The sequence below is a fragment of the Gracilinanus agilis genome, chromosome 3 (genome assembly GCF_016433145.1).
Source record: "Gracilinanus agilis isolate LMUSP501 chromosome 3, AgileGrace, whole genome shotgun sequence".
Classification (NCBI taxonomy): Eukaryota; Metazoa; Chordata; class Mammalia; order Didelphimorphia; family Didelphidae; genus Gracilinanus; species Gracilinanus agilis.
The window spans coordinates 309,533,153-309,555,396 of NC_058132.1; positions in this window are offsets into that span (position 1 = coordinate 309,533,153).

The following is a 22,244-nucleotide window of genomic DNA, read 5'->3' on the forward strand; positions in this document are numbered from 1 at the left end:
ATATATATATATATATATATATATATATATATATATATATAGGCAGATTTGAACCCAGTACCACCTATCTCTTGACTGGCTCTCAATACACTGAGACACCTTGCTGCCCCCTTCTCTCTATTCTTAATATTCATAATATCTTATAGCACAGCAAAATTCCACAATATTCATGTACCAGGTACCATAACCACATTTATGCCATCCTGTCAATAAACATTTATTAAGTGAATGCTACACTAGATTGTGCAGGGCATCAGATCTAGAGACAGGAAGAATCATTTTCATAAATTCAAATCCAGCTGCAGACACTTACTTTATTAGTTGTGTGACCCTGGGCAAGTTATTTCACCCTCTTTGCCTCCATTTCTTCACATGTAAAATGGATTGGAAAAGGAAATGGCAAACCATTCTGGGATCTTTGCCAAGAAAACTCCAAATGGGGTCACGACTGACTGACAAATGACTGAACAACAGAAATGTGCCAGGCACACTAAGGTTACAAAAAAGAGGCAAAAGACAGTTCCTGCCCTCAAGGAGCTCACAATCTAATGGGGAAGTCAACGAGCAAAGGAATATGTACAAACAAGCTACAAATAGGATAGAAAGGAAATAGTTAAAAGAGGGAAGTCTCTAGAATTTAGAAGGGTTGGGAAAGCTTTCCTAGAGAAGATAGGATTTTAGATGGGACTTAAAAGAAAATTAGCGAAGATTGTAGGCAAAAGTGAGGAGAGATTCAATTGGGGAATGGCTGAACAAATTGTGGTATATGCTGGTGATGGAATACTATTGTGCTCAAAGGAATAATAAACTGGAGGAATTCCATGTGAACTGGAAAGACCTCCAGGAATTGATGCAGAGTGAAAGGAGCAGAGCCAGAAGAACATTGTACACAGAGACCAATACACTGTGGTAAAATCAAATGTAATGGACTTCTGTACTAGCAGCAATGCAATGACCCAAGACAGTTCTGAGGGACTTTTGGAAAAGAATGCTACCCACATTCAGAGGAAGAACTACAAGAGTGGAAACAGAAGAAAAGCAACTGTTTGAGCACATGGGTTGAGGCGAACATGATTGGGAATGTAGACTCGAAACTACCACTCTAATGCAATGATCAACAATTTGCAAATAGTTCTTGATCAATGACACATGTTAAAAACCAGTGGAAATACGCATCAGCCATGGTGGGGGTGAGGTGGGGGGGTGAAGGGGAAAGTAGGAGCATGAATTATGTAACCATGTTAACTTTTCTAAAAAATAAATATTAATAAATGTTTTTTTTTTAAAGTGAGGAGAGAGAGGCATAGAGGACAACCAGAAAAAATGCCCAGGGCTACAAGACGGGTGTCTTGTTTGTAGGACATCCCAGAGGCCAGTATCACTAAGTTGGAGAGTATCTGGCAGGGACTACAAGGTAAGAAGACTGGGAGGGCAGGGGAAGAGAGGAAGGAGGTTGGGTTATAGATTTAAGTGCCAGAAGATTTTGTATCTGATCCTGGAGGTGTTAAGGGGCCACTGGAGTTTATTGAATGAGTGAGAAGAGGGGGGGAGGGAGGGTGACATGTTGATGTTGACAGCCCTACCATCTTCCCAGTAATGCAGGCTTAAAGTCTGAGTCATCTTGGATTCTGCCTTATTTCCCACATTTAAGCAGTTGTCAAGTTATATTCATTTTACATCTCTCACACTGGTCCTCTCTTTCAATTTCATCAACGCCCTTCTTCAGACCTTCATCTCGGTTGCACCTGGATGGTTTTAAGAGCTTCCCTAACTGGTCTCTCTGCCTTTGACTTCTCCCTTCTCCAGTCCATTCTTTATACAGCTGCCTGCATAATCTTCCAAAGGACCTGTCATATCCTTCTCAAAAATCTTAATTGACCCCATAGTATAGATAGGCTATAACAAAAATTTCTTAGGTTGACATTCAAAGCTCTTCAAAAATCTGTCTCTAGTATCTTTTTATTTTACATTCCAGTCACATTGGACTAATAATTATTCCTTAATCTTGTCCTGGAGAAAGCCAGGTGGCCCAGTGAATAGAACACAGGACCTGGAGTCAGGAAGACCTGAGCTCAAATCCAATCTCAGACGTACTGCCTGGGTGACCTTAGGCTAGTCCCTTAGCCTCCATTTGCCTTAATCTGCTAGAGAAGGGAATGGCAAGCCATCCTAGTATCTTAGCCAAGAAAACTCCATGAACTGTATTGGTGTGCTATGGTTCATTGGGTCACAAAGAGAGGGATATGACTGAATGACTGAAGAGCAATAAATTTGTCCTCCCCTTTCCTGCCTTTGACCACGTGTACAGATGCCTGGAATAGGGAGATCTTCACCTGCCAAAACCTTGCTGTTCCTTCATCACCTGCCTCCTCCATGAACCTTTGCCCATTTTTCCAGATGGAACTGATATCTCTCTCTTTGAATTAATCCCTTCCTACTCTTTTTGATCCCTACCATTCATTTATCATCATCTCCCTTGCATAATTATTAGTGTGTGTATTTGCCTTGTCCCTTTATTAATTAGATCTTAAGCCTCTAGAGGGCAAGGATTATGTTTTCTTCCTTATGGCCCGTGATTCCCCAATATTTCAGTTGCTTGTAGCAGATACTTAATAACTAAATATTCAATTAAGTCCAGTGGGAAAGTCTTCTTGGTATCCAGGAAATCATAAGGACATCTCAGTGATGGTAGGAAAACCACGGCACAGCTTCAAGTAGATCAAATATTCTGTGAATGCTCTTTGATGGAGATTGACCATGGCAGTTCCTCTAGGAAGTCCTACCTTGCAGGAGTATTGTGAGGAGCAAGCAAGATAACACGTATAAAGTGCTTAGCACAATGTCTGACATATATTTGGCACTATATATACGCTTATTCCCTTGCTGTTCCCCTTAGATCTAACTTACCTATCACACCAGATATTTTTATCCTGCCAAGATGTGCTGATATGACATTGGGGTAGCTAGGTAGCCCAGTGGATAGAGTTGCAGGCCTGGAGTTAAGAAGACCTGAGTTCAAATGTAGCTACAGAAACTTCCTAGCTATTTGATTCTGGGCAAATCACTTAACCCCTTTGCCTCAGTTTACTCATTTGTAGAATGGAGGCAATTGGGGGCAGCTGGATGGCTCAGTGGATTGAGAGTCAGGCTTAGAGATGTGAGGTCCTGTGTGATCCTGGATAAGTCACTTAACCCCCATTGCCTAACCCCACTTACCACTCTTCTGTCTTGGAACCAATACACAGTATTGATTCTAAGATGGAAGGTAAGGGTTAAAAAAAAATTGGCTGATACTATTAGAGCACAGTAAATTATACCCAGGTACTAACAGACATCATCCCATTTGATCCATATTTCATGATTTTGGGGATCCCTTTCAACTCTTCCCATTATAATCCTGGGATCTTGTCATTGGTTTTGTTTGAATGGATGAAAACAAAATGAACAAAAAGGTGCCTGAATTTACAAACATGATGCTCTCTTAGCCTGAAACCACACTATCCTCTCCAGGGCTGACTTTTGGTGCTTGAAGGACAGTAGAGAGGAAAGTTATTTGGATGTTTTGAACCAAGCCAGAGGAAAACCAAGACTAAACATCTGAAGGGCACTTCTTGAGGAAGCTGAGAGAGAATCAGAGAGCAAAGACAAGGAGGCTGGAAGGAGCTCCGGAAAAGAGAGGGAGACCTGGGATCTTCCTGTCGTCTAGTGGCCGGAGGACTGGCCTGGGAGACGGTCGATCTAGAATCTTATTTCAGCCCTGTGTGAAGCAAGCCATTTAATCTCTTAGAATCTCAGATTCCTCATATGTCAAATGAGAATACTATTAGGGGCCCTGCCTAGCCGAGGAAGATCACATGAGATAATGGGTGGGAAAGTGCTTTGAAAAAGTATAAAGTGCTATTCAAGTACAAGGGGGTGATTAATATTAGGGCCATGGGTGGCAGGGTGCTCCCTATCTCTGACCCAGACATGCCTTAAGGGAGAGGGAAGGGCTCAGAAGGTGCTGTCTAGAAGACGACTTTATCACTGTCAGATCCCTTTGGTGTTCTCTCTCTGTTCAAAGACTTCCGGCAGCTTGACAGCACAGCCCAGAACACAAGATTCCCTAGGGGAATACTCATCGCACAGGGGAACACACCCACGGGCGCAAAGGGGGGGACACTCAGGAACACTTGAGCCCCGAGTCACCCCACTCTTGATTGGACAAAGCCCTACTTGTCTCACCTCTTCATCTTCCAAGTACTCCGTTTTGGCACATAACACATGACGAAGGCTAATTTCTAAATACCTAAAAGAGAAACCCTCATCCTTTATAATTAGGTTGGCTGGTTACAGGCTACTCCAGTGTGAAAGATGCTGGTGCCTCCTCAGGCTGTTAACCATCATGTCTACATCACCTCCTTCTAAATCTGGCCCAGCTGCCCAGCCTTTCCTTCTGTGCTAACAGCAGGAACTCTAAAGGGGAAAACTGGAAAACCTTGAAAAGTTCTTCACATTCCGTTGATTGTCATATCTGGATATAGCCTTTCCTCTTTTTTGGGGGGCTTCTTTTCAATCTCCTATTCTGCTGTCCTGCCCCAAACCCATCATATCTCTCACCTAGGAAACTGAAACTTCCTTATGAGCTTTACCATTACTTAAATTATATTCGTTCAATCCATCGTTACCATGATTGCTCTTAGATGAAAGCATAGAAGACTTGTAATAAAAGTTGATTTTGATTAGAAAAGAACAATGGGATAAACCATTAGCAGTCATGAGTACTCTTTTAACCACTTAGTTCATACAAGGAACAGTCCTGAAGGACTGAGGTAGAGGACAGTTTTCAAATGCTAAGGTGCAACTGGAGGGAAGCGGACTTGAGGAGAGCCACAGAATGGGGTTCTGGGGAACCCAAGGGTTTTTATGAGGACCCTTGAGAATCTGATGCAAAGGGCGCTAAGAAAGGAAGAAGGAAGACTAAGAGGATCTAGAGAGCTCTTTGGAGATACTTTATATGGATAAACATGGTCACTGGATTTCAAATCAGGAGATCTATGTTCTAGTCCTGACCCCGACACAAACTAAATTGGACAAACTAGTTTACTACTTGGGGCTCAGTCTCTTCATCTATAAACTGGAGAGTTGGACTACATAACAATTCTAGAGCACCATAAGCTATACCTAGGTCTTAAAAGACATTATCTCATTTGATCCATATTTGATGATTTTTGGGGTTCCTTCCAACTCTTTCCACCTATTTTTCTTCTTTGTAATTTTGCTGAGAGCTGCTCTTATCTGCTCCTGGGATAAAGGAGACTATTATGTATGGGGATTAAGTAGGGACTATCTGAATGTAATTGTCTTAGACCCATGACCTGAACTTTCATCTGCTCTTAGTAGCCCAGAATAGTTGTATCCTCACCATTCCAGACCCGGCAGATTTATAGACTTCCCCACGGGCAAGAGGCGAGGGTCGGTGTGCTGTGACCAGCAATTAGGGAACCCTTCCACATGTGTTCACGGGAAGGCCCTGGAGCTTTTCAGACACCACATGTTGGAGCCCTGGAGGTTCCCCCGTTCAAAAGATGATTCATTACCCGCCTGCAGTTTAGACAGAAGGAATTTGAGTCAAAGCCACAGTAAAGGAAACCCAGGCACTCAGTAGTTCCCTGTTTCTGGCCCTTCAGGATATGATGATGTGATTTGAAGTAACATGTCCTTTTTGAGACCTTTCCTGACCACCACATTCTAAAATGATCTTACTCTCCTTTAAATCTCAACTTGTCAGTTCCATTCATTGGATGACCATCAAGATACTTACCTAGCTTGGGGTATCTTTTGAATCACTTAATTTTTCCTGAATTTATGTCTCATTCTCTTCAGCACTCTCAGTTCTGGTCTAACTGGTCTGCTAATTCTTCCCTGTGTGGGATGTTGCGTCTCATCACCTCTGTGAATTTGCATGAGCAGTCTCCCATATCTAGAATGCACTCCTATCTCTCCCATACCTCCTAGAATCCCTAGCTTCTTTCAGAGTTGTGGCAGGAACAGTCCCTGATATGAAATCTATGCTAGTGCTTTTCTCAAAAGACAAGGAAGCTGTCCTCAAAATTTGGTTGCCCTAGAGGGCAAGAAGGGCAGCTAGGTGGCATACTGGACAGCGTATGGGGCGAGAAGTCAGGAAGACTCATCTTCCTGAGTTCAGATCTGGCTTCAGCCACTTTCTAGCCACATGATCTTGGGCAGATCACTTAACCTTCTTTGCCTCACTTTCCTCATCTATAAAATGAATTGGAGAGGGAAATGGCAAACCATTCTAGTATCTTTGCCCGAAACAATTGCCAAAATGGAGTCACCAAGAGTTGGACACAACTGAAGTGACTGAACAATAAAAAGGGGGGCAAAAACTTAGACCAAGTCATTGTGGATATATCACTTTCTGGTTACCTCAGAGTGTAAAAGAGGCCACACATACAGAGACAGCACCCTTCAAACTTGGAAGTTGTTTATTTGTGTCACTGTTCCATGCCCTACTTACTAGATGCATTTCAGTATGGAGATGAGGAGGGCTGCTTCTTCTAGAGACAAGTGCTGAATCCTTGTTGAGTATCCTTTAAGCAAACTTCCTATTGATATTTGAATATGCTATAGGTATTTCACAAATTTTTCTTCTTCTTTTTTTAAAACCTTAAATTCTGGTGGCTCAGTGGATTGAGAGCCAGGTCTAGAGATGGAGGTCCTAGGTTCAAATTTGGCCTCAGATACTTCCTGGCTGTGTGACCCTGGGCAAGTCACTTGACCCCCATTGCCTAGCCCTTACTCCTCTTCTGCCTTAGAACCAATACACAGTACTGATTTTAAGACAGAAGGTAAGGTTTAAAGAAAACACAACACACACACAAAAAAAACTCGTAACTTATGTCTTGGAATCAATATGGTGGACTGGTTCCAAGGCAGAAGAGTGGTAAGGGCTAGGCAATGGGATCTCCCATCTCAATTTCATGAGCCTGTTAGCTGTCCCTTGTAATCAATATTTAATACATGTTTATTAAAGTGAATTAAGTTAAAATTAAATTTTCTTGGTGACTTTAGATTTAAATATCCCTAAATATTGTCAACTCACATATAAGCTTCCTGAGGGCAGGAACAATATTTTATACATCTTATACAAGGTACATATTCAATATATGCTTCTTAAGATAAAGGTGCCCTTTCTCTCTCTCTTACATACATACAAGGGCCTTTCTGGCTCTTGCTCTTCTATGCATAAGTGAAGGAGTTGAACTAGACTTTCCTTAATGTTCCAGCTATAAACCTCAGGTGTCCATGTTCTATGATTTCATAATTCCATGTGCCCAAATGAATGAGATGGTAGAACATGACCTCTGTTAGTTGCATCCCTGCCCTATCCTTTCCCAAGGTTTTCCACAGGATCACTGTTCCTTCCATGAAGGGTCACTGATGGTGGTCTACCATTGAGAGAAAGGGACTGGGAGAGAGACAGAGAGACAGACACAGACAGAGACAGAGAGAGAGACAGAGAAAGACAGAGAGAAGAGGGAGAAAGAGGAGAAAGAGAGATGGAGAGACAGAGACAGAGAGACAAAGAGAAATATAGAGGCACAGAGAAAGAGAAAGAGACACAGATGCAGAGAGCGAGGCAGAGAGACAGAGACAGAGAGAGAGAAATTAGAAGCCCTCCATCTTCAATGGGATGGAAGAAAATGTGCACTACTGAAAGGCTTCTGTCCCTTTTTAGGCTTGAGTGCTAAGGTAGTGAACCTTGACCACTGAGGTCAGAAGTGAGATCTCTTAACCCTCAGCTGGTGCTTTAGAAAACTAGCATAAACAGGGTACCAAAACCTATCTCTGTTGGTGAGAGGATGAAGGAGGCCAACCAACCACATGGGTTTAATCTGCGCAGAAGTTTACTTGGCCATTTTCCCTAGACTCCCAAGCTTGCTGTCTCATAATTGGTGTGGGGTAAGAGGGAAGGAGAGAACCAGGGGAGAGAGAACAAGCCCCTGTCCATCACTGGAAATATCTCAAACTCTTTCCTCTGCTAAGGCTGGTTTATGAGGATCAAAAATAGGAAGAATGACACATTACTAACCTCTGAGGAGTTTTCCCCTTCTACCTTCCAACAGTATCCCTGGAATATTTTTATAGATGTCAGCTATGCTCACACCAGGCGAGAAGCATAATTTTAGAATTGGGGAAATGTCTGAGAGGGCCACTAAACATGTTACATAATCTTATAATGATGTTGCATAATCTCAACCGGGCCCTCACTGCTTCAAGGCACTTCTTTTCTACGTCCAAAATTGATTCATTATCCCACTAACCATACCAGTTTTTCTGAACCTTTTCATCCTTCCTCAAAGCCCTCCATAGTTCCCCCTTTCCCCATTCTGTTAGCTGAGAATCTTGCCTCATATTTCATTGAAAACATTTAGACTATTGCTGGAGAGCTCCCTCTTATCCCTTCCTCCTCCTCTCACATCACTCAGATGGCTTCTCTTACTATTTTCTCCTTCAGCCCCCTCTAACATAAGAAACAGACCTTCTCCCTGGCTAGGAAAACCCCTCCAACGTGTACAAGTGATCCCATTCCATCTCATCTTCTCCAGAAGATTGCCCCCTCTATCATTCCAACTCTCTCACTAATTATTTTATTAAACCCTCATCTTACATCTTAGAATTAATATTGAATATTGGTTCCACAGCAAATGAACAGCAAGGGCTGGGCAGTGGGGGTCAAGTGACTTGCCCAGAGTTACACAGCTAGAAAGTGTCTGAGGCCAGATTTGAAACTAGGACCTCCCATCTCTAGGTTTAGCTCTTAATCCCCTGAGCCACCCAGCTGCCCTGTCTCACTACTTTTTAATATCTGTCTAGAGGCTGCTTCCCCCCATCTTACAAACGTATCTATGTCTCCTCCATCCTCAAAAAAGCCTCACTTGATCTATAGGTTCTCTGCTGGCTATTGCCCTATATTTTTAAGTTAAGCTCCTTCAGAAGGTCTACTCTCAGTAACTCCACTTCCTTTCCTTGGATTTTCTTCTCAACTTTCTGGAGTCTGGCTTTCTACCTGATCATTTAATGAAAACCCTGCCTCCAAAGTTTCCACTGATGTCTTCATTACTAGTGTTCTTTTCTCAGCTTTCTTCATTTTTTATCTTTCTGCAGCCTTTGATACTACCAACCATCTTCTTAATAACTCTTCTTTTTAGGTTTCCATGATACTCCTCCTGGTTCTCCTCTTATCTGACTGGCTGCTCTAAGTTTCCTGCTTACTAACTGTGGACATCCCTCAAGGCTCTATCCTGGAACCTCTTTTCATATCCTTCTAAGCTCTTTTGCTTGTGGTTCTCATCAGCTTCCATGGATGCACTGATCATTCCCATGCAGATGATGTTCACATTTATTTATCCCCTTTGACCTTTCTCCTGGCCTCCAGTCTCCCATCACTAACGGTCTCTGGGGCATCTCAAACTGGATGTCTTGCAGGCATCTTAAACTCAGCATGTCTAAAACTGGATTCATTATCTTTCTCACTCTCTTCCTAGCCACTTAGGCTTACAACTTACAAGTTATCCCTGACTTCTCTCTCCCTGTTAACCCCTTATATCTAATCTGTTGCCAAGCCCCAGGGATTCTTTTTTTTAAATTTATTTTTATTTTATTGATTAATTATGAAAAATTTCCATGGTTCCATGATTCATATTATTTCCCTCCCTTCCTTCCATCCCACTCCCATAGCCAATGCGCAATTCCACTGGTTTTACATGTGTCATTGATCAAGACCTGTTTCCATATTATTGATATTTGCATTAGGGTGATCATTTAAAGTCTACATCCCCAGTCATATTCCCATCGATCCATGTAATTAAGCAGGTGTTTTTCTTCTGTGTTTCTCCTCCCACAGTTCTTTCTCTGGATGTGGATAGTGTTCTTTCTCATAAGTCCCTTGGGATTGTCCTGGATCATTGATTTGCTGCTAGTAGAGAAGTCCATTACATTCAATTTTACCACAGTGTATCAGTCTCTGTGTACAGTGTTCTTCTGGTTCTACTCCTTTCACTCTGCATCAATTCCTGGAGATCTTTCCAGTTCACATGGAATTCCTCCAGTTCATTTCTTTTAGCAAAATAGTATCCATGGATTCTTTAGTAATGTCTCACATATACATCTCCTTTCTCTTGTGGTGCCTGGACTCATCACCACCGACCTGGCATACTGTAATATATCAGCTGAGAATCTTGCCTCATATTTCACTAAAAAAACTGGACTATTGCTGGAGAGCTCCCTCTTATTCTTTCCTCCTCCTCTCTCATCACTTTTAGTTGGTTGGTTGATCTGTCTAGCTGCCACAAGTCTCTTTATTCCAATCATCCTCCGGCTTCCAGAGTGGTTTTCCTAAAGTGCAAATCTGACCAGGTCATCCCCCTACTCAATAAACCCCAGTGTCTCCCTATTGCCTGCAAGGTCAAATATTAAATTTTCTCCTCTTCAAAGTCCTGTATAACCTGGTCCCCTCCTACCTCTCCAGTCTTCTTAGATGCTATTCTCTTTCCCTAACTTCAAGATCCAGTAATGCCTTTCTTCTTTCTGTTCCTTGATTGGGACACTCCATTTCCTGATTTTTTTTACCTTATCACAGATTGCTTCTCATGCTTGGAATTCTTTCCATTTCCCCTTCTAGCTTCCTTGATTTCCACTAAGACTAAGATCAAACCATCCTTTTTTATGAGACCTCTTCCCAATATTTCCCTCCTTCCCTCCCCTGCCACCTAGCTTCTAATGCTTTCTCTCTGAAAATACCTTCCATCTATTCTGTACAATATCTTGTATCAACACATTTATTTGTCCATTGTCTCCTCCATTAGTATGTGAGTTCTTTGGACACAGGGACTGGGTTTTTAGCTTTCTTTGTTTAATCCTTGGGTTCAAATCTGGCCTCAAATACTTCCTAGCTGTGTGACCCTGGGCAAGTCATTTAACCCCCTTTGAATAACATTTACCACTCTTCTGTCTTGGAACCAACATTTAATCTTTCTTCTTTCTTCTTCTTCTTCTTCTTCTTTCTTCTTCTTCTTTCTTCTCCTTCTCCTTCTCCTTCTCCTTCTCCTTCTCCTTCTCCTTCTCCCTTACCTTCTGTCTTGGAGTCAATCCTGTGTATTGGCTCCAAGGCAGAAGAATCCTAAGGGCTAGGTGATGGGGTTCAAATACTAAAAAGTATCTGATGTCAGATTTGAACCTAGGATCTCCCAACTCTAGGCCTGGCTCTCAATCCACTGAGCCACCCAGCTGTCCCCCATAGTATTGATTCTAAGAATGGAAGATAAAGGTTTTAAAAAAATGCTCAAATACAGAAGAAAAACATATGATTGATCACATGGTTTGATGGGGATATGATTGGAGATGTTGACTTTAAAGGATCACTCTATTGCAAGTATTAATAACATGGAAATAGATTTTGAACAATGATACACGTACAACCCAATGGAATTGCTCATCAGCTCTGGGAGGGAGGATGGAAGAGGGGAGGGGAAAATCATGAATCATGGAATCATGGAAAAATATTCTAAATAAATAAATTAATTTTAAAAATTAAAAAAATGCTCAATCTTGTTATCATCTAACTACATCTATCTTTATCATCATCTATCCATCCATCCATCTATCTATCATCTATCTCTAGATTTCTTGTACACAGCTTCAATTGTTATATTATTGTTTGATATATTTTGCTTCTATCTCCCCTAATAGTTCATAAGCTCCTTGAAGGTCAGGGACTCTTGTCTTTTCTGGTGTCCCTCCATAGCATCCTCAGATCGTGCTGAGAATGTAATAATGATCATGATGATGATGGTGATGCCCTTTATGGTTTACAATGTGGTTTCCTCACTGTAGTCCTGTGAAGTCGATAATGGGTGGCTTATTATCTCCAATTCGAAGATGAGGAAACTGAGGCTTAGGAACATCAAGGGAAGGTTGCCTGAGGTGGTATGGCAAAGAGAGGTCAGAGTCATGATTAAGACTCCAAAGCCAGTAGGCTTTCTGTCCCATCATGCAGCCCTAAGAGGAACTTATTGAGCCTTCATGAGTTGAATGATCTGGAAGAATGAGGGTGAGCGAGTCGCTAGAAATAGTTCCAGAAATTAAATGGGTTCTTCCTCAGGACAGCCCCCGCCACTGGCTCTGAGTAAGAGTTCTCACTTCAGAGGGTGACTGTCTGCTCCTTGTAAAGCCCATTGAGCAATGCCTTGAGGGCCCAAACACAAACACATGGATGTGGTTGCTCCTGTCCTTGGGAGGGGAATATGATATCCCAACACACCCGGGGCTAGCGCTGCACTGAGACAGCGGAGTGGGGGAGCCGTGGAGGATGGAGAACACAGGTGGCTGCCTCCTCTGATGAACTCCATTCTGGCATGTCTCTACTCCCCAAGTGGTCATTTAGTGGAGAGAGGCCCCTTGGGAAATTACCACGGACTGGGTGGACCCGAGGGAGGCACATGGCAGAGGGGGGAGTAGGGTGGGAAGCTTCTTGAAACGGGCTAATTCCCTCTCTAAATTTCTCCCCCTTCAGCCAGCATCACTGCTTATGGAGTCCTCCCTTTGAGGAAGCGAGCGATTTGGCTGGGGGTTCTAGTGGGGATAAAGAGAAGATAAGTCCTGAGTGGGAGGAGAGTGGAGGAGGCTGTGAATCTGGAAACCTTGAAGGCCTTGCCAAACCTCACAATCCAAAGACAGCAGCGGAATTCATCTTAGGCTCATAAACAGAGTGTGTAGTTATGGTGTCAGGCTAGGGGAATGACGGCATCCAGTTTGTAAGGGAGACGGTCTCTGCAAAAATGATTAATGTTGACAACCTGGGCTCGGGGTGGGCTATTGGGACTGGGGGGGATCACTAAGCTTTCCCTCTAGGGGATCGGAACGACCAGCATGGCACCCTGGATGTCTACCACCCTTCTCTCAATCCCTCCCTCAGCATAAAAAAATAAAAAAAGATAATCAGACAGCTTAAGTAACCTGCTTAAGGTCACACAGCACATTTGAGGCAGAATAAAGAGCTGGGATGTAAAAGAGGCTTTGGAGAAAACAAGTGACCCACTGCCATTCTCTTTGTAGGAAGTCAGCCTCAGAGGACATTGAGATTTTCTGAGTTTCAAACATTTGTGACACTTTGCGGTCCAAACTCTGTCCTTCTACACCTCCTCTCGAGCCCCCCCACCTCACTTCTATCCCCCATCCAAAAGAGGGGGAATAAAGCCCTTTCAGTGTTTCACAAAGGCATGAAAGAGCTCTCAGAAAATAAGGTTTTGATGAGATCAGTGTTGAAGAATCAGGCATATGGAATGAATTCCCTTTAAATACACGTGGGCTTTAAAGAGAAGGGAGGAAGAAATAGAGCACTTGGCTCAGGGTGCTGTGGAGTTTTGCAGAACTCCAGGGTGTTAGAAAAAAAGAAGTGTGTAAATGCAGGGGCCAGGAGAAGGCTCCCACCCACCCTTGGGCCCCGGGAAGACGCAGGTCATGCTCCAGGTGGTCTGGGACGTGTAGGTGGGGGAGGAAGTGATGCCAGTGGAGATGGGCATCGGTTTATTGAATGTCTTAGTAACGAATGTCTGAAAATCCAGTGCCTTAAAGAATTTCGGCCACGGTCACACCATCACCTGGAAGGGTGTCCCCCGTTAGTAAGGTGCTTGGTTCCTTCTACAAAGCTGCTCACGCTTCGTCCACATGCATTATTCCATATGAGCCTCACCACAGCCCCGTGAAGGCAGGGTACATATTGCTGCCTCTACTTTTTTCAGACGAGTAAACTGAGGGGCAGAAGGGTTGGATTTGCTCAAGATTCCATAGTAAGTAGGCGGCCAGGTGGAGATAGTATTCGGCTCTGTTTTGCCTTCTTGCCTGGTGCTTTTCTCACGATGCTATAATCTTGCTTCTGTTGGCACCAAGAACAGTGTAAGGGTTGAATATTAATAAATAAATGAATGAATGAGGGGCAGTGGGGGATAATGCCAAGTGTCCTGCCTTGGGGGCAGCTAGGTGGCTTAGTGGACAGAGAGCAGAGCCTGGAGATGGGAGATTCTGGGTTCAAATTTGGCGTTAGACCCTTCTTAGCTGTGTGATCCTGGGCAAGGCACTTAACTCCTATCGCCTAGCTCTTACCAATCTAGAACCAATACTTAGTATTGATTTTAGGACAGAAGGTAAGAGGAGTTTTTTTTTTTTTTTTTTTGCATTTAGACCGGGAGAATTTGGACTTCACTCTCAGCTCCAACATCTCTACCTGTATGACTCTGGACCTTTCAATTCCCTTTTCTGTGTCTTAGTTTCCTAGGATTCAGATTATATGATTCTTAAGCTTCCTCTGAATGAACAAATAGCATTTGGTAGAGCAAGGTAAGGCAGCCCTTTTCCCCAGCCCTGTCCTTCCTCCTTCTCCATGCCCCCCGGCTCTCCCCCTCCCATGGAATATATTCTCAAGTTCCAATAACAGACCCACAATCTCCCCTCTGAGGGCAGTCAGTCCCAGGAACCAAATTTGGCCTTCCTCAGAGGCAACGGCATTGTTTTCTTGCAAATCTGTTTTAAATAAAGCCCATTTTCATCATCTTGAACAGTAATCCCAAGTATTAGAGGAATATTGTGAAATGTCAGTCCTTTCTGGAGGAATCTCGGCAGCATGTTTTAATGTTCAGCATCACATATGGGGACAATAAATACTGAAAATATGTGGAGCAGAACAGGATGGGAGCGCGTTTGGCTCTCTGTAGCGCTTCCCGTTGCCCTGGTGCCTGATTTTTACATCACAATAAATTAGACATTGATGGGAGAGTGGCAGAGCTTTTACCATGTGCTTGAGACAGATTCTATCAAACCTGGGAAGCAGGACTTGGCTTTTGGGAGAAGAGAGAAAGATGAGGGGTCATCGAATCAGAAATCACTAGAACTGGGGCAGCTGGGTGGTTCAGTGGATTGAGAGCCAGGCCTAGAGATGGGAGGTCCTGGGTTCAAATCTGACCTCAGACACTTTCTAGCTGTGTGACCCTGAGCAAGTCACTTAACCCCCATTGCCTAGCCCTTACCACTCTTCTGCCTTGGAACCAATACATACATAGTATTGATTCTAAGACAGAAGGTAAGGGTTTAAAAAAAAAAAAAAAAGAAATCATTAGAACTGGAAGGACCTTCCTTAAAGATCATCTATTTCAACTTGTTCAAGGCTGTACAAGTGAGTAGCTGATTATGAATCTAGGTTTTCTCACTCCCAGTCATTATCCTGTTTCATCCTATTGAACGAAAAGCCATTGACCCGTCAGAAGCAGGGGCAAATATTGAGAAAGGATCTTAGGCAAGGGCTCCTCCAGGCACAGAGATCATTAGATGGCTCAGTAGAGCAGAAAGAACATTGCACTTGGAGTTGGGACAACTGGGCTTGAGTGTGTGATAAACTCAATTCAAGACCTTGGGTGATTTAATTTCCTGAACCTCAGTTTCCTGTTCTATAAAATGGGGATAATAATACTTATACTCTCTCGTTTGGTTGGGAAGAAAGAATGAAATAATGTATGAAGAGTATTTTGAAAGTGCTATATAAATTTTTATTATTTTGTGCATGATGAGGAGGAGGAATCTAAAACGACCTCGTGGACAGGGCCAGCCCTTAACAAATGTGTGCAGTAGAGAAATACCTACCACAGGAACACTAATTTCCTTCTTCCTTGCAGTGACCAACTCCCCCTTGCCTTCCTTCTTGGTCATTGGCCAGTCCACTCTTCTGCTCAGTGCCACCATCTCCTGGACCACCACCTCTATGGCTGTGGTCATCCTCTCCTCTGCAATTTCTTTCCTACCTACATTCATGGAGAAGAAAGTGGAACTTTCTGGGAAATGGTACCCTCCCTGCATGGTGTACCCCATTTTTACAGATGCTCCTTATTTCTCAACCCACCTGAATCATGAGAGCAGAGGCCATCTAGTACAAACTTAACCCCCATTCATTTTACAGACAAAATGAGGTCTGGAGAGACAAAGTGTTGCTCAGGTCACTCAAGTGGTATCAGAGGTGCAATTTGAATCCAGACTTCCAGTAAAAATACTGGATAGAGCGCTGGATCTAGTGTGAAGAGGTCCTGAGTTCAAATATGGCCTCAGAGACTTACTAGCTGTGTAACTCTGGACAAATCACTCAACCCTTGTTTGCCTCAGTTTTCCCATCTGTAAAATGGAGGCAATAATAATACCTACCTCCCAGCGTTGTTAGGAGGATCAAATAAAGTGTTTAGCACAGTGCCAGACCTGTAGTCCATGCTATGTGAATTAGCTATTTCTATACATAATATACATATTATATATCATGTATAATAATATGTTGACTGTTAATAGCTCTGCTTCCCTTTATGACATCCTTTCCCTCATTTCAAGCCATGCTATGGAGACAAGCAGGAAAGGGATTCCATAATTAGGGTATTGAACTAAATGATCTCTGAGATTCTTTCTAGTTCTCAACCCATGACGTTATGACAGATTCATTCATCACAAAATGTTGTGGCTTCACTCTGTCATCCTTCTTGGTGGCATTTAAATTTCAAAATAGGAGGAATAAGGCAGGTAATTTCAACCCAAAGTCGTGGACTAGAAGGATACTCTTTTAATACTCTTTTTAAATCCCGAACTTAACAAACACCAAATAAAATGGACATTTATACTCGTGGTAGAACAGAAAGAGTAGTGTGTGTGAATCCGTGTATCCCCATTATGGTCAGCCTGCTTTTCTCTTGGCATAGGTCATTACTTCAACCTGTGGCTTTCAAAGCTGACCTATTTATTCAGACATAAGCACGTTGGGCACCTTCCCGTTATCCTGTCAAGCTCTACTCTCCAGGTCACCATTTTCTCTACGATTGGCCCTTTTAGGAAGAGAAGCCAGGACCTATATTGCATGGAAGAAGGGGAAAGTGTGATTTGGCCGCGGTCTAGCCTGGGACCCAGAGGGTCCACTTCCATCAGGAACATCCTGTTTGGCCTGCGACAGAAACTGAGCAGAAGATGTGACTCCATAGGGCCCACCAGGGTTACAGAGGATTAGCCATATGGTGGACTGGAACCAGGAATGGCAATTCTGAGCAGGCTCCATGGGAAAGCCCCTGTAGACCAATTCAAACTTCCTGCCTCATCCATTCCCTCTCCCCCCAATCCAAACCCATAAACCCAACAGTAAACTTCTGTTCTATTCATTCAATGACCTGTTTTGTGGTCTGCAAAAGGAATAGAGTCTCAAAATATCGATACGGCCACCAAACCCAACGGGAGCTCATTTCCTTCCCTCCGTGGCCTTGACCCTGCAGTTAGTCAGCTCAAAATCCACCATCGTCCAACCTGGACTCTCTTGTCCCCTTGTCCTGCTGCCTCTTTCCTGCGGTCCACCTGCCTTCCCACTTGTCTCATCTTTCCTTCTTAGTGGGGTCCGGCTTCACCCTAAGAGCTGCCACAAGACACTGCCAAGTAGGGGAAACTGAGTGGTGTCCCAGACTCAGAAGGTCGCCCTAGGAAAAACTGGGTTTTAGCCCTCTCCCTCACTCTTTTTGGTTCCTTTTTCCAGCAGTCAGTCCTGTATTGACGTGCTCTTCCCTGGCTTCCCCAGCCCCAACCTCCTTTTGTGTGAAAGAGTGGAAAGAGCACTAGGTTTGAAGTCAGAAGACCTGAATTCAAATCATGGATCTGTTGTTGCTTGTTATGTCATGTGGTCTTATGCAAGCCCCTTCCTTTCTCTGGCTCAGTTTTCTCTGTGAAATGAAGGAGTTGAACTCGTTTATCTCTAAAACTTGGGTCTATTAGTGTTATGACCATTTGACAGTAGGGGCAGCTAGGTGGTGCAGTGGATAAAGTGCCAGGCTTGGAGTCAAGGAAGTCAACTCTTCCCTGATTCAAATCCGGCCTTGGACACTTAGTAGCCGTGTGATCCTGGGCAAGTCCCTTAACCCTGTCTGATTCCATTTCCTCATCTGTAAAATTAGCTTGAGAAGGAAATGACAAACCACTTTAGTATCTTTTTCAAGAAATCCCCAGAAGGGGTCACAAAGACAGAGATATGAAAAAATGACTAAACAACAACATCCTGACAGTGACTCAGTACCCTGACCTTTACTTCCCACTCCAATTCCTACTCTCCGTCCCTGCCAAAACACTGATCTGTCCCATTTCTTTAAGGCTTTCTTGTACTCTCTGCTAAAGGAATCTATCTTTAATAATGATTTTTCTTAATCCATTACCTCTGTTCTAGATGGTTCAGTGAATAGAGGGCTAAGTTTAGAGTTGGGAAGAATTGGATCTAAATCCCTACTTGGATAACTACTAGCTTTGTGACGATATGCAAGTTGCTTAACCACTGAACCTCATTTACTTTTTCTGTGAAATGTGGGTAAAATTAGTTATCTACCTCACAGGGCTGTTGGAAAAAATCAAAAGGGGAACTATGTGTAACACACTTTGCAAACCTTAAAACACTATATAAATGTTAGTTATTATTATTAGCCAGTTCCACATTGGCCTATCCTTTTCTTCTGAATCCCTCAGCCTGATAGTCTTCCAATATTCTTAGTATGTTTAATCCTCTATCTTGGATCATCTACTTTCTGTATTTTACTGCTAAGTTGCTGAATACTTCAAGGAGAAATCACAAAGAGATGTTAGCAGAGTCAAATTCATATCATCTACTGATAAATTCATATTATCTAATTTCGCTGGGCTCTTACCACTTGCCACATCAATCCTTTTATTTATCTCTGATGAACTCTTTATCACAGGGACAGGAGCTGTTCCAAATCTTCTCTTCCCTCCAGAAATTCTCAATTCCACTCCCATCTCCACACTCATCCCAGCAGATGACCTGGGTTTGTATTTATCTGAGTTTGAGACCATCCCCTGGGATCTCTCCTTTTCTCCATATGTCAAAATCTCTGTTTACCTCTTCCTCTTCTCCCTTCCTTTGCTCCAGTGTCAGGTAATGAGTTGGTTCATCTCTCTGCTAGGTATAGTCCTCTGCTTGTGCACTTGATTCCATCATTTCCCATCTCATCTTTGCCTATTGGTGCCTTCCTCAGTGCCTATAATATGTTCTGAGTCCCCTGCCTTTATTAAAAAAAATAAAGGCTTTTCTTTTATTGAGCATCTTCTCAAGCTATACTTTTCCTATCTACTTCAAAAGCTCTCAGGAAGAATACTGAAGATCACTGGCTACTTTTGCTTTGTCACCATCCTGTCACAGGGTTCTGCCCCAAGATCTCTTCTCTTCTCAGTCCATCCCATTTCACTTGGTCTGGTGATCTCATCAGCTCTCAAGGTTCAATGATCATTTCTATGCTAATGATTCTCAAATCTATTTATTCTGCCTTCACCTTTCTGCTGACCTCCAATCTCACATCTCCAGCCGCTTCCAGATATTTCAAACTAGATATCTTAAAACAGATATCTTAAACTCATTGTATCCAAAACAGAACTCAATATTTTTTTTTCTCCCAAAGCCTCCCATCTTCCTAGCTTCCCTGTGAGTGTCTAAGGTACAGCATCCTCCCAGTGTCCCAGACTCACCCCTTAGGCGTCATCCTTGACTCCTTACTCTCTCTCACATCCTCCCTCTATATCCTGCCTGTTGCTAATGCCTGTGAATTTTATGTGTGTAACATCTCTCCCATAGGCCCCTTTCTCTCCTATGACAATGCCACCACCCTGCTACAAGCTCTCATCAACTCATGTCTTGATTATTGAAATAGCCTCTTGGTTGGTTTCCCTGTGTCAAATCTCTCCCCACTCCAGGCCAATGTCCACAGCTGCCAAACTGATCTGATGCCTAAATCATAGGTCTGATCAGATCTCTTCCTACTCTATAAACTCCAGTGGTTCCCTGCCACCTCTAAGAACGAAAAGAAAATTCTCTGGCATTCAAAGCCAGAACTTGCTTTTCCTCCCTCATCTTTCCAGTCTTGCTACCACCTTTTAGCCTTCCGTGTACTTTCTTTTTTTTTAATTATATTTTTATTTTGAGTATTTTCCCATAGTTACATATTTCATGTTCTTTCCCTCTCCCCCAAACTCCCCTAACCCCACTTAGCTGACACACAATTCCACTGGGTTTTACATGTATCATTGATTAAGACCTGTTTCCATATTATTGATAGTTGGACTAGAGTGGTCATTTAGTGTCTATATCCCCAATATTATCCCCATCAGCCCATGTATTCAAGCAGTTGCTTTTCTTCTGTGTTTCTCCTCCCACAGTTCTTCCTCTGAATGTGGCTAGTTTTCTTTCTCATAAGTCCCTCAGTCTTGCTCTGGATCCTTGCATTGCTGCTAGTAGAGAAGTCCGTTATGTTTGACTGTACCGCAGTGTATCAGTCTCTGATCCAGTTCAGATCAGAACTCTGATCCAGTTCTCCTGGATCTGCTCCTTTCACTCTGCATCAATTCCTGGAGGTCATTCCAGTTCACATTCCATGTACTTTCTAATCCACCTTGTTGTTCCTCACACTCTTATCTCCCAACTCCAGCTTTTTTCACTGGCTGTTCCTCCATTCCTGGAATATTCTCCCTTCTCATCTATGCCTCCTGCATCCCTCGACTTCCTCAAGTCCCAGATAAAAGCCCACCTTCTATGGGAAGCCTTTCCCAAACTTTCTTAATTCTAGTACCTTTCCAGTATTAATTATCCTCAAACTATTCTCTTTAGTGTATGTTTGTACACAGTGTTTACATATTTCCCCCCATTAGACAGTCAGTTCCTTGGGGTCAGGGACTGTCTTTCACCTTTCTTTTTATTTCCAGCATTTATCACAGTACCCGGAACACAGTAGATGCTTAATAAATATTTATAATTGATCGATCTTAGAATGTAGCCTCTGGCCCCACTACTCTAGCGAAGCATCTCTCTCAAAGGTTTCCACTAGTCTTGATCACTAAACCAAATAACCTTTTCTCAGTCTTCTTCTTTGACTTTTCTGTAGTATTTGATCTGATCGACTGCTTTGATTTCTTGGATACTCTTCCAACGTTTCAATGATAGTATTTTATCTCCTAATTCCATTTTTCTCTTATCTGATTATTCCTTGTGGGACTCCTTCTTTGGTTTACTGTCATCTTTCTGCCTCTCAAGTGTGACTCCAAAAGCTCTGTTTGAGGCCCTCTTCTCTTTTTTTTCTGCTTTTACTTTTTTTCCCTTTGTGAGATCCCATTGGGTCAGCTACTCCCTTAATGAAGATGGCTTCTAAATGCAACTGTTTAGTGTTTTTTTTTAACTCTTATCTGTTTAGGAATAAATACTAAATATTGATTTCAAGGCAGAAGAGTAATAAGGGCTAGCCAATTGGGTTTAAGTGACTTGCCCAGGGTCACACAGCTAGGAAGTGTCTGATATCACATTTGAACCTAGATCCTGTCACATCTAGGCCTTTTCTATCCACTAAGCCACCTAGTTACCCCTAAATGTAACTCTTTAGTCTTATTCTCTCCCCAAACCTCTAATCCAGCATCTCCAAAGTACTGCTATACATTTCTTCTCAACTATCTTCTCAGCACCTTGAACTCAACATCTTCAACTCCAGCATCTCCAAAGGACTATCATACATTTCTTTCTAACTGTCCTCTTGGCACAACTGAACTCAGCATGTCCAAAATTTAATTCTTCCTCTCTTCAATCTGTTCGTTCTCTAATTTAAAAAGTGGCTCAGCCAACATTTTTCCAGTCTCCCATGCTTGAGAACTTGAATTCATCTTTGGTTCTTCTTGTCATACTTCAAATCTACTCAATTGCCTAATCTTTCCAATTAAACTGATTTCTCCTTTCTACTCTCCCTGCCATGATTCTAGTTTAGACTTTCATTTCTTCTTACCTTAACTATCATAATAATCTAGCTGGTCTTCCCGCCTCTGGGCTCTACCCTCTCAATTCATACTAGGATAACTAATGAAAAAATGTTAGCTATGTGGTTTGTTAAAAAGAAGAAAAGGAGGTCCTAGGTTCAAATCTGACCTCAGACACTTCCTAGCTGTGTGACCCTGGGCAAGTCACTTGACCCCCATTGCCTAGCCCTTAGCAATTTTCTGCCTTGGAGCCAATATACAGTAATTGATTCTAAGATGGATGGTAAGGGTTTTAAAAAAAAAAGAATAAAAGCCCTCTGTGGCTTTCTATTTCTCATAGGACAAAACGAAATTCCTTAATCCAGTATAGTGGAGGTTGGATTGATCTA